At 36.3% G+C, this 14,008-nt stretch overlaps 1 long non-coding RNA gene across 1 annotated transcript in view; it reads right to left on the reverse strand.

Moving 5' to 3' along the window:
- Positions 1–14,008, reverse strand: part of LOC139828302 (uncharacterized) — a 136,392-nt gene that overhangs the window by 105,738 nt on the left and 16,646 nt on the right. The gene's annotated exons all lie outside the window — the stretch shown is intronic.

Genomic DNA, 14,008 nt, shown 5'->3' on the forward strand with positions numbered 1-14,008 from the left:
CAAGTGTCGACTCTGGACACCTCCAGCATCGTGAAGGAAGAACGTATGAAACAAGAAAGAGTTCAAGGACGTATGGCTTTTAAAAGTTTGCACCATTGCTTATGCCATTTCCTGTGCAGCCTGTATTAGATCATGATACTGTTTACCCTTCTGTGTGAATGATATTTTAATGACAATGTTATGAATAGTAAAGAGTCATTGGAACCATAGAGAATAAATGAATAAAGAAAAAAAAAAAACCACACAACAGAAGCAAGAGAGAATTTCAGTGGAGAAAAAGCAAAGCTTTGCTTACTAATGCTTTTATCTTCTAGGTGCAGGGAGTTGCTACATCATTTGATTAATTTTCAAATGGTTTCCAAAACACTGAAGAAGAAAATGCAGAAAAGCTTCACACCGGAAGTGTAGTGGACTAGTTGAGTAGATTATATTTATTCCTTGCACCTGCTCTTCTCTAAAATGTCTCTTGCATGTAATGTACTGTTTACAGAATACTACTGTTTTATTTTTGATAACTCTGTAAATAAATTCTGTTTAATCCTAAATGCCAACATGGAGTTCAGAGGTTTCTGCATTCCATATTCCTTTAGAATTAGGTTTTCATTTCAAAGCAGAGAAAAAACTGTTAAAGCGAACGCCTGGTTCCTGCTTTTAGAGGTAGCCCTTCCCACGCAAGGCAGCAGCACTAAAACAACAAAACCCAAACTCAACCAGCCATAAGCAACTGTGGTTCCAATTAAAATTGTATTAGAGTGGCACTGAGCGCGAGATTGCACTGAGAACCCAAGGATATAAGAGGTCAGCTTATACATAATTAATTTGTTAATCTTCCATGGCATTTCAGTGAAATGTGTTCTATTCTCAAATACATCCAGAAGGATGGCAAGCTGTCTTTTCAAGTATTTTATGTGCATGCGCTCTTCATTCCATATTTAATTAATAAATACAATAGGATTATGATGTTTCAGCTACTTTTTAACATCTCTCCTAGCATTCTGGGATTTGTTTGCTTTGCCATATGCTATTTAGTGGCACATTTATAATCAATCGGAGCATTCAATCACAAGAATCTAAAAATACCAAGTGGCTTTTTTTTCTTCACAAAGAAATCACTGGAAACTGACTCTTCAGAAGTGATTCAGTGTGATCCTTTATGTTTGGCGTTACAAATAATTTCAGTGTTTGTGGTTTAATTCAAAGTTCAGGGGTAAGAATGCAAGCCTTTCGATTCATTTTACAGATCTGCGGTTTTTATTTTACTAATTATAAACTAAAATTTGTTCAAGGTGTGCCTTAAAATGTAGAATTAGATAACTCATTTGTACAGTGGAGTGTTAAAACTGCTTTGTGTATTGAACACTGTATGGGAATCATCACTTATCATGAGACAGATTTTATGAGGAACATTTCAACAAATGCATGCACTCCTGGACTGCTTTGCTATTTTGTGTGACATTTTGCTGTCTACTATTTCCCAAACACTGAGAAAATAATAATTATCAAGACTCTTTAAAAAAAAAAAAAAAATCTCTGAGGAGGAGGAGCTATATTTTAAAGTGGTTTTCCTGAGGTTGCAAATGGTAAAATATGTGAAAAACTGAAATGATACTCCAGTTTAGAGGGCTGGAATCTGCATGTGGTGTCAAAAGAAAAATCTTGCTACAAATACAAGGAGCAAAGCCCATACCTCACGGACTACTGCGAACAATATTAACAGAAATAACTTGATGCTGACCTTGAACACATAAAAATATCCAGTGCTGTGTGTCAGTGCTGACTAGTGGGATGATGTTGACCTACATTAACATTTGATTACCTTTTGGCACTGTTTTTAAGCTGAGTCAAGATAACATTCAGTCATTACTTATTTCTTTATGGTGCCTGTTTAGAACAGAGCCATCCAGGTAAAAATCAGACAAAGGAAGACAAAATGAAATAAACAACGAAGTGCACTTAACTTTAGATTGAAGATATATGTTAAATATTCATCATGGAGTATTGACAATAATAGCACATTTTTCTGTTCTCAGCTGCTGTGATCTTCTGTTATGCAAAACATGAAGTTACATAAGGTTTTTATTAAAATTCTTACCAAGTAGCTATTTTCAATATTACCTATAGCTAACAGAAGGTGTAGGTAGTACAAATTATTTCAAAGACACACACACACACATACATATATATATATATGTAGTTTCAGGATCACTTAGTAAATTACCTAGCATGACAATTACATTACTGTTAGACTGTCAAGAAAGCAAAGAGGTTCAGGAAGCCAGAAGTCAATGTTCTCAGAAGCATGCAGGTATTTAAGCAAAAGGGAGAGTCCAGTGGGCATAATCTGGCCATTGTCATACTCGGAACCTAATGGTTTCCTCAGCCCTCACTCCAATGCCAACAGCAGAAAACTGGTCTGGAGGTTTTTCATCCTTCCTTGCTCAGTTTGCCATCAAATACTTATATCATTCTAGACTCAGAAAGGAGACTCAACGAGTAAAGTAAACAGTAGCAAGTATAAATAATAAGATATCCACCAGACTTAGAATCCTAACCTAAACCCCCAAAATATTCAACATTTGGATTCAACAGGCAATTATCAGCTCCCCTGTTCTTTTAGCCCCTTCAATGTTGAAACCATTTTGTCCTGCTACATTGAAGCCTACTTCTTTAAGAGATATATAGCTCCAACACAAGAGAGTGAACTTCACCTATAAATGAGTTTTTTAAAGCCTGTGTACAGAAGAAAAAGGAACAAATGCTTACAGTAAGAAACTATGTTTTGCAAATAGAAGAGACAGTTTGAAATTAATGTTATTACATCTATAAATATACAAGAAATTACAACACTAAAGCTTTATAAAGCTTCTGTGATTGATGAAGAAAACCACTAGTAGACTCCTATAAACTTACAAGTTTATAAAATATAGAAAAAATTATGTCAAATTATAATTGGAAATACATTTTTCTAGTTTTTTAATCTAAAATGAATTTAATAAGCAAATTGAATGTATTTTGAATGGAAATAGACGAAACGTAAAACTACCTTTGAGTATCAAAGATTTTCAGTCATTGTTGATGAAAGAGGACAGAAAGCAGTAGACAAGAAGAAGAGACAAGGGAGAGGAGAGGCAAGTAAAAGAATGGTTTTATATTATAATATAGACACAATAATATAAGCTGATAGCTGTAGAAATTAAATATAGGCAGACACATTGCTTAGAGCCCTGTAATCAGCTTCTAAATGATATGGTAGCATGCTAGGGTGAAATAGATATCAAAAACAATGCTCCAAGAGAGAAACAAAACAATTCCCCTGTAAGGACAGATGCTATTACTTTGAAAACTTTCTTTGAAGACCCTATTAAAAAAAAAAAAATAATTCTTAAATTGCTGGGTAACAAAAATCAACATGTCAGTACATAGAATGCAGCACTTCGCAAAACTGAACTATTTTAAAGCTTATTCTTCGTTTTTGTCTAGTGTTGAAATTTGTAACCAAGTTGTTCCTTTTCTCTTTTCATGGCTACAAAAATATTTAATTTGTGAGCATAGTTTATGTTATTGTAAGGGTGCTAAGATGCTTTTTCAGCTGCCCTTTCCTACTGATGATATCACATAAAAAGTAAATCTCAACAGTCCACTAATTAGATTCGAGCTGCGCTGTGAAAGATTAAGCAACTCTAACAAAGCAGTTTTACCTAATAGACTGAAGACTATTTCTTCCAAACAGATTTTAGAGAAAATGATCTTGTCTTTAACAGGTATTCCCTGCTCTCAAGTTTACCACAGCTGCTTCTCGTTCAGCAATGTCACCAGAGCTGAACCAGAGATAAAATGGTAGGCAATGGAAAGAGAAAAAGATTGACTATGCCAGATAGCTCTCAACTGCTCACACAACTACAGGACATGAGGTACACTTTTCTATGAACAATGAGAGATCTCTAACATAAGCCTTCCTGTGTAACCTCATCTGGGTGTTCCTGCTCCAGCAGGGGGATTGGACTGGATGATCTTTCGAGGTCCCTTCCAATCCCTAACATTCTGAAAAAAAAAATGAAATCTCTCTGATTCTTCTTGAGCATTCCAACCGATAACTGTTCGGAGTAATAATATATTAGCTTCTAGAAATAACTTCATTGGAACCACATGAGAAAGTAAAAGTGGCTAAATGTATCTATTTCAGCTCAGCTTTAAATGCTGTGCTGTTCATCCCAAGCTCATTCAACTCCTTCATTTGTCAACAAAGTTGAAGGGTAAGAGTGGAAGAAAGTACGTCTTCAAAATACCACAGGGCCTTCAAATAGCGAGTGGTTAAAATGACATCCTTATAAAAAAGGCTGGGAAACAGTGGCAACGTAAAACTTCCAAATCTGGGCAAAAGCTGTCAGGAAGCCACAGTCAGAGTTGTCAAAATGAAGGGATGTGCCAAGCACCTGCTCACCCTGGGTCTGAGCTGGCATATTGTGCCCTATTTGGAGCAGCACACTTTAAGATATATATCTCAGATCCAAAATAAAATGCAAAAATCATCACTGGGAAAGATGAACAGTGACACAATCATTACAAAAACTTTAAATAACAAAGACATAGGTTAATCAATATGAAATCATCTGCATCACAAACAAAAGGTCCTACTTTTAGAAATCACAGAATAAATACCAGGTGATAAGAGGAACTACTTATTCTGGAATCAGTGTTTTTTAAAATAATTTGAGGTTCATGATGAATAATCAGCTGTATTAACAATCATGCCCTGTGACAAATGCACTAATGCAGTTCTAGTATCTGCAAAAAAGGACTAGGCAAGTCTTATTCCTCTACCACAAGCAGAAGGAGCATGTGTGTACATTAAGAGAAGTGTATGTGAGAGAAAAGAGGTGTGGAGATGAGAATTTATCACATGGCTTCTGTCTCTAAAAATGGCCAGTCCAAAAGTTCACTTTGGCATAATCTGATTTCTTTTATTTTAGAGATGGTAACAGAAAAGTATGTCGAAATATCTGTATTCAGAGTTGGTTCTAGTCCAATAAACAATAGATCAATATAGTAAAGCAAAGTATAGTCTTGCTGTATATAAAACTCTACTGTATGTCCTCAAAAAAGGCACACAAGGGAAGGAATAAAATTGTTTCTTCAAGCAGAAAGATTCAAAAGCTTAACAACTAGCTAAACCAAATCATTCCTGGATTTTCAAATACAAACTCAACCCCAAGTTTAGCCTTTCACCTTCTTCATAAACTCTATTTTCTATGAATTCCAATCCAGGTTTCATAAAAACACAAAACTTGAAAGCTCTGAACTAACGTCAGCACCATGACATTCCAATTTGCTACAAAAGCAGGCAATTTATAAATGATAACAAGGAGCCACAGAATGCTGGCACTAGTTTCCTAGGGAGGCACAACTAGTTCTTCCAGGCAGGCAAAAAGGGTGCCCTGCTCCCACCTTCATTAAGAACCTTCGGGAGCTCCATTTGCACGCTAGTTTGCAACTAGTCAAAGGTATTTGAGTTTCCTCTCCCCATCAGATAAGCAATTTTTCCTCATCATCCTACACACAGTGAAGCGTGAGTACAGCTAGCAGCTTTTTAATGAATCTACTTGTTTAGTATCCACAATTTTGTGTTGTAGCACACTACACTTACAATCTTTGGTGTTTACTATAGTACTGGAGTCATTACAGAGAGCTGGTTCAGAGCATGCAGCATAAGCATCCTTAGAGTCTTTTTAAACTGGTCCTCAAACTGTGCCTATGTCTACAATTCTGAGCAGTGGAATTGCCACTCCCTTCAAACATGTTCACTTCTAGTCCTGTGTTCCTATCAACTACAAATAAAAGACTGAATAAATGCAGTGATGTATTATTTTATCCCATCTACCTTCTATTGTTTTACCCATGTTTCATCTATGGTTTTCTTTCTTTCTTTCAAAGTTCAAAAATTATTTTAATGGACACAACTCAGGCAGCAGCCAAGGAAATAGAATAAATCTAGGGGATGACTGTAACTCTGGAACAATGGATGACACCTGTGGATAGAGCTCATACGTGAGATTGTGCAAGTCACTTAAAACAGACCATCACATGGCTCATAATTGCATACTTCTAAATGGCCTGGTCTTGAGATCAGCAGAAGTGCCAAATTTCCACAGCTGCAACTGAAATTAATGGGAGCTATGCTTTAAGCATACTAAGTGATCACATAATAGTAAGTCTGAAAAGTAAGACTCTAGAAATTCAAATTAGGCACGTACAGTGATTGCAGATTTTTAACTTTGAAATTTCTGTATTCTCTCTTTGAATTTCTAGAAAAATGAGGCTAACAGTGCTACCCCAATCTGCAAGTACACTGTGGAAATGTATGTATTTTTAAAAGCACTCATATTTTAGTTATGAACTTCATTTAGAAGCTCATAAATAAATTACTAATAAAAAATGCCATGTTTAAGTAGTGTGCATGTATATGTTTTGGGGGAAGAGAGATTCCAGAAATATTAGAGAAAATATTACATAGATGCTCAATGAGTACTGTCCATCTTAGACCTTGAACAAGGAATGTGCTCTGCAGGTAAGTAACACAGCATAATGGGCAGGTATATCATACAATAATACAGTTCAGGTTACAGCACTTCTGTTAAGTTGGCCAGGTAGCAATACTGACATTTCCCAGCTTCTGAATACTAAATAGTTGCAGTCTTAGTCCTCTTTTAATCCAGTTTCTAGGGTGTGTCTACACGGATCATTCATATTACAATGTTTCCTCATGATAAACACTACCAGTCACTCCAGGAGAAGATCTCTTCACATTCACCTCTGATGCACAGACACATACCTCTTCAAAGCACCTCTAACCTCCATCATCCCCCATGATACATTACAATCTTTAAAAAATAATGTATTAGAGGAGACACTGCCAACAGAAATGATGATTTACAACAATGAATAACAAGAAACACAAAACTTTAGTGGAAGCGAAAATCAGGCACACAGTTTTAAATTTAAAAAATACATACTAAATGATAAAAAAACCTACCAGAAATAACACAGCTGACTTCATTATTTAAACCTGGCATTTGGTGCAGTAACCATATATTGTGAACTGAATTTCTTCTCCAGGATCGATTCAAAACAACTGAATATTGGACTGAAGAAGATCAAGACTTTGCTCAGGAATTATTGCATTGTATACCAGATGCATTTTCATTAGAATTAAAAAGAAGTTAATGAATCAAAAGTGTATTTAACACTACTAGAAAAAAAGGACAGTAATTAATGTGAAATCTCAGCATTCAACAATGTATTGGATGAATAGATACTTGGGGAAGAGGGAACGGTATTCCTTATGCTGATTTCCACAAATGTGCTTTTAATAAAGGCCAACTTCTGACCACCCACTATAGAGGTTCTAAATTGTTCATGCAGATGTCTGGATTACTTAAAGCGATGCTACACCACATTGTTCACCAGAGTCCTGTGCAGGTTCCTCCTTCCATCAGCAGGTATTTTTCTGATCTGCCAGCGGTCTGCTTGAAGTCTGACTAGAAACTGATACTGTCTTCACTGCCTTGAGCATGGTTCATGAACGGAAACCAGAAAACTGTGCTATGAGGTCTACAGCACGAGCTACTGTTAGGTAGCAAATGCACAGAATTAATAATGATTAGCCCTCAAGGGCATGTATAGCTAAAAATCAATTGTAGTGGCAGCTTGGTTATCTTTTATAGTTAGATCATTTAAAGTGCTGCAAGATACCGATGTCTAAGATGTCTAAGTTTCCACCAAGGGAACACACTTCGAATATATATGTAAGATGTGAATACCTTTTTCTCACCCATGGCAAAAATAATAATATGGTTATTGTGGAACTATTCTTACAAGGACTCATAAAACATAAAATTTTCATTACAGAGAGCAAGCATTTCCTCTCTGTGGTTTCCTTCTTCTGTCTCTCATGAATGTCAAACATTTCAGAGTCATTATGAGAACCAAAAAATCCTGTAGAAAAGGCGGTTTGTTAATCACAGCAGCCCACTCACACAGTGCCTCTTTCAGGACGGCGTTGTTGTGACTGCTGCTGGAAAGCCTTTCTTTCAGTTCTTCTGAGCAGGAGGCAGCTGGTACATGGTAACTAGGTAACTAAGAATCCATGAGCGTTAATTTCAATTATTCCATAATTTTGGGTAACATAAACCATATTGCTTTACAGCAAACTGTCACTGTAATCTCTTCCTTATTTTGACCTAAAAATGTTACTATCTGAATCACTTCTGTTTAGTCATTTTTTTCTACTTTCTCATTTTATGTGTACTTATGCTTCAAATATATTTCCTTGCAGACAAGCAGAACCATTGTGTAATTTTTTTTCATAAAAGTATCCTTAAATCACTTTTAAGCTTCTCAAAAATTTATTTTAGAGCTGTCTTATATTTGGACCTTCAATTAAAATTGGTCTCGCGCTTTGGCAAATAATTTTAATTATGATAAACTTCTTTAATTTTTCCAGTATGTTCCTACTTTGCTTGGAAACTTATTTTTTCTGCACAAGAAGAGAGACGGAGGTGAAGCAAGCAACATGTCTGTATTTAAATAACCGGTTGTATAAAATACTGTTAATGTTTATGAAAGTATGACAAAGGGGATTTTCTGACTAATGAAGTTACTCAATTAAAAATAAGTTAATGTGCTGGATTAGCACCCTGTTGGGGAAAGACTGAAACAGTTACCTGGCAATTGGTCAAGGAGCCTTGTCTTGCAGAACAATACCAGCATAAAAATAGCTCGTACATCTGAAAGGCTGATTACTAAAACTGTTGTGGGAGCTTTATTTTTTAGAATATAGAATTAATGAGAAATAATACAAAGGGGAAGTTTAATTATTCTGAATAGAATAATTTTCTACCCTAGCCTCTCAGGATGGGTACGATTATGTAGGTCACATATCTAAAATGACTTTTATGAATATTTCATTAAAAGCCACATCTTTTCATGAAAGATAGTAAGCAATAAGCCGTCTTCAGACAGTACTCTCTTCATAAGGCCTTAAATTAAAGCTATTTCCTTCGTGGCTATGAAGCCGTTAAGAGGAGCAGTTAATAAACACAAAACCAGGTGTATTTCATTTTTAGGTTATTGTTTTCACACAATTATAAGTAAGTTGTTTTCTTTCTCCCTCTCTCCAAATCCCACCATCGTTTTGAATGCACAGCAATTAGACATTGGCCGGGATTCCTAGTCTGCTTGTACTTCTGGAGTGTTACTATTGAACTGATGAGAATACGAGATAAGCATTTTCATGTTCATCCAAACAATGAGATTTTTATTCTGAGTTGATTTGTAAGACTTTTAATGAAATTGTACAAATGCAAATGAAACTAAAGAACTTCAATAATGAAATTATTGATCAAAGATATTGAATTTTCTTAGCTGGGACCACTTTGGCTGGTTTCAGACAGGAAATATTTTTACGTTCCATTTTAGTGTTTTTCTGGTTTAATTTTTAACTGGATTACATGTTTTTTCATTGTAATAAACCATTCCTCATGAGATGTGCACATGTAAATGCTTTCAATGATGTACACGGTCTTTTAGTAATTGTTGTTGACACCCTTTCTTAGCTGTATGGCTGTGTTTTGCACATACAAGAAATCGGGGAAACGTTTGGTCCATTAAGCATCAGAAAGACTAATTATGATTTAAATGATCATTTTCTGCTTAATCTTACAAAAAGCTAACATGCATAGTGCAGGGTCAGATGGTTTATCAGGTACTGTCATACATTCAGGTCTCACAGCTCAGTACCTGAATGGGTATAAAGTCCCAGTTTATCCAACATACTCTACTAGTGAACTGAACCACACTTCATCACATGTCTTCAAAAAGGGAAGTCTATGTACTGACTTACTATACTACCACATCCACTTCGAGTACTAAATAATTACTTGTAATATTTAAGTTTAGGAGAAATACATTCTTGGATATTTCTGTACTCCTGTTTTCATACAGACTCAAACCTAGGTATAAATAACAATAAAGGTAAACCTGTGTTCTTGTTAAATTATGAAGACACAATCTCTATCACACTTCGGTATCTGTCTTGTCTGCAGAACTGTGTCTAAAGTGTTTGAAGGAGCTTCTGTAGTATTTTTCCAAACTTCAAGTAATGTCAGTATTAATTTCATGGCCATTTCCATAGCTGAGCTATTCTGATCTTCAATGAGCACTAGTTTAAAGAAGGGTAGTTGTGGTTAAATTGTTAACTAGACACACAAAAAAAAAAAAAGAAGAACAACAACATGCAAGGGATATGGTTTAGCTAAGCAGAAACATTATCAATTCATCAAGGAACTACTCAGCACTGCCTCATACAGCACAAATTATGGTTTATTACTTATTTCTCTTGGTTAGAGTACTGTCATCACTCCGCGTACCCACTGCTGAGACTGAACTGCCCTCCCCTTGCATCTTTTTACCCAGTTCCTTCCTCTGTATACTGACTCTACTTATCTTCTTCAATGCCATTGTGCTCTGGCTTATTAAGGGTCCAGATCCTTTCTGACCAAGCTGTGTCAGAAAGGATCTCTTCCCTGACAACTGTGGCACTCTGAACTATCTTCTCACTAGACAAGACAGTGCTTTGGTTGGTGTGAAGTTGCCAGCCTGCACTAAACTGGCCATAAGGGTGTGCTGGTTTTGGCTGGGGTACAGTTCATTTTCTTCATAGTACCTAGTATGAGGCTAGTGGGGTGGGGAAAGAAGGAAGCGGGGGACATATCAATGCCATTCTGCTTCCTCACACTGCCAAATCTTGCCAATTCAGGGAAATAAAAAGATGAAGAAAACGTTTCTTATCTAACCCTTACATCAACGACCTAGATACTCTTCCTCCAGGTGTACGCTAAAATCGTTATACATCTGAATGTGTAAGAGCCTGTGGGACCGGTTCCCAAGCAAGAGGTGACATCTTCCAAAGGACCCTGGCCTCCTCCCACGTGAATTCACAGGGCAGGAACAGGCAGGGTCTGCAGCTGGCTCTGATACAAACAAGTGATGTTAGATTAACCACTTCTCCTGACCCATTTTTTCCCCACAGGAATCCACATGACTTAGCAGATCCTATAGTAGCATAGCCCTCCAGTGATTCACATACAACACAGCTGGAACAAGCAATAAATATGAACTGCTTCAGAGTTGCAAGTAATTCATGAGCCAAAGCTTGGCCCCCCTAGAGCCATTAAACATCTATGAGCGAGTGAAAAATTATAAGGATTTTCATATATCTGCTAATGCAAAGAACCTAATGCTATATGCTTAAGCTTATTGATACTGACAGGAGACCTTATTGCTGTCTACAACTACCTGAAAGGAGGTTGTAGCATGGAGGGGATTGGTCTCTTTGCCCAAGTAGCAAGAGATAGGATAAGAGGACATGGTCTCAAGTTGCGCCAGGGGTGGTTTAGATTGGATATTAGGAAAAAATTCTTCATGGAAAGGGTTGTCAGGCATTGGAACAGGCTGCCCAGGGAAGTGGTGGAGTCACCAACCCTGGAGGTGTTTAAAAAGCATTTAGATGAGGTTCTTAGGGACACGGTTTAGTGCTAGAGTTAGGACAGGTTATGGTTGGACTCAATGATCCAAAGGGTCTCTTCCAACTGAAATGATTCTATGGTTCTATGATACCTTTCGTGCTTGACTTTCATTTTGCTTGTGATGCTTCTTTTTGCTTAGTTTTCATACGTTGTCTGTATTTAGGGTATTTAATCTGGCACAGAAATTACTGCTAGTCTGCACAAGACCATATGCCACACTTCGAGAGCAGAGCAAATACAAATAAGGAGCTTTCGTTTAATCTCTTATTTAATTTGCAATGATCCAGATCTAGACCACTGTGATCTGAAGGAGTACTATACCAACACCAACATATAAAATCAGAAGAAGAGTGCAGATAGCACACCTGCCACATCAGCTAGATGGTGCCTGACCTCACCCACATATACATTGTGACTGAACACAATATGTGCAGCGTATCACAGAGCTCATAGGAAAGCAATATTTTCCCAGCAATTACCACTCTGAAATGAATAGAAGAAACAAAATGATACCCATGATCTGTGCACCCTACTGTTTTTATGTGGTAAAAACTATCCCAAGTTCTTATAAACAGTTAGACTCAGTCTCAATGTTCACAAAATATTAGCTTGATAGCTACTGGTCTGAGCCTAAGAAAGAAACCAGAAGACAAAACTGCAGTAGCTCTTACATATAGAATCAAAAATGGAAAGGTAAAGTCATCAGTTTGGCATCACAGATGAAAAGTAACAACTGAATAAACTCTGCATTTCCCAAATAGATTCCAGCTACTTATTCTTTGCCGCAGCTAACAGAGGTTCCAGCCAGCTTAGCTCACACGTATTTGCTGATGCTGCTTCACGATAGCAACACAGGGGCTGTGCACAGCAACTGCTTCCTCCAAGCGTCTTCTCAAACAGCATTTGTACCCTCAGAGACGGTGTTCCTTCAACTCTGACTATGACTCAGATGCTGAGACATAACAGAGGCAACACAAACATCAACACTGGGCTATTTTCCAGTATAACAGATACTTAATCAACATCTGAGCAATTAAACTAACTTTTAATATCATTGTAGATTATGCAAGAAGAAAGGAACCACCATAACCTATGTATGTTATACATGTCATTTACACTGAGTGCGACTTAAAAGGCAGTAATATGGGTATGCATGCAAGCAAACCAAGACTTTGGTAACAGAATGCTACAAATTAATGACAGGTAACTACCAAAAGGCTCCTAAATTTCAAGTCAGCTCACCATCTCTAATTATTAAATCCCTTATCTGTAAAAAAGAGCTATACCTATGCAACAGGTTTATATCACAATAACAGCAAGTCCTTGCTGATTAAGAGTTTATTAGAAACTAGAAATACTATAAATGCAATGCTATGGGGCTATTTTTGCATTTTCAGTTCTAGTGACTTGAAACTCAAAACATATAACATAATTCAAAATAATAAAAATTAGTAAAGCATGTGTTTTTAGGATGTGTTTAAGATTGGGGTTTTTTAGTGTAAGCAGGCAATAAAAAGTTGAGAAAATTTTAAGATATCATTCTGGATGTGTTTTGTTTTCTCTATTGTTTTGTCACTCAACATTTTTGTTTTGGCCACCCTCCCTCTTTTTATACCTCTGTTCACAATCCCTCCCCTTCTCTTACCTTCATTACTCTTCCACTGCTACATGCATAATTAATAAATATCTGCAGTGTAAACATTTTCTAAGCTACCACTCCAAACTCTAAAAAAAAAAACTGATAACTGAGCAGGTCAGAAAATATTAGGACCAACAGGAAAGATTTCTTTCTAATTTATGCTCTCTTAATTACCAAACAAACATCATTCTTCCTCATAAAGATTGAAAACTATTTACCAAAAACATAAAAACTGCTTCATTTAGTCTTCTCTGTGTGTATGTAAGTTCTATACCTACAAAAATAAATTAATATAAACAGTCTCATATGCAAATTTTTAACCAACCTAATTGTATATTATTCTGAAGACTACAGTTTGAAGCTGTGAAACATACACAGCAACGTTTTACATAAGTATTTCTAATATCCTCCTTTACTAGCCTGGATAGCTGTGCCATCTTTACAAATCTTTGTTGTCTTATGCAAAGCTTCTTCAGAAAGGACCTACTGCTTATATTAGACTTTTGTCTCATATCAGTGCCTTTGATCCTGCTTTGATCTCGCTGCAGTCACTGTGAGACTCAGAATGAGACTCAAGTCACATTAAATCCTTACCGTGTTTTTAAAAGCTATCATGGAATCCTTTGGAAAAAGCAAGACTGTTAAAAAACTTCTAGCAAGATTTCTGTAGAGCTTTGACTGAAAGAGGTAGTTTCAAAAAATTTTTTACTAATATCAATATATTTGAAATAATACATTTTCTAAATCTATTTAGGCGAAACGTTTTCTCAGTTTAGAAGACTGAATA

The sequence above is a fragment of the Patagioenas fasciata genome, chromosome 6 (assembly GCF_037038585.1).
Source record: "Patagioenas fasciata isolate bPatFas1 chromosome 6, bPatFas1.hap1, whole genome shotgun sequence".
Classification (NCBI taxonomy): Eukaryota; Metazoa; Chordata; class Aves; order Columbiformes; family Columbidae; genus Patagioenas; species Patagioenas fasciata.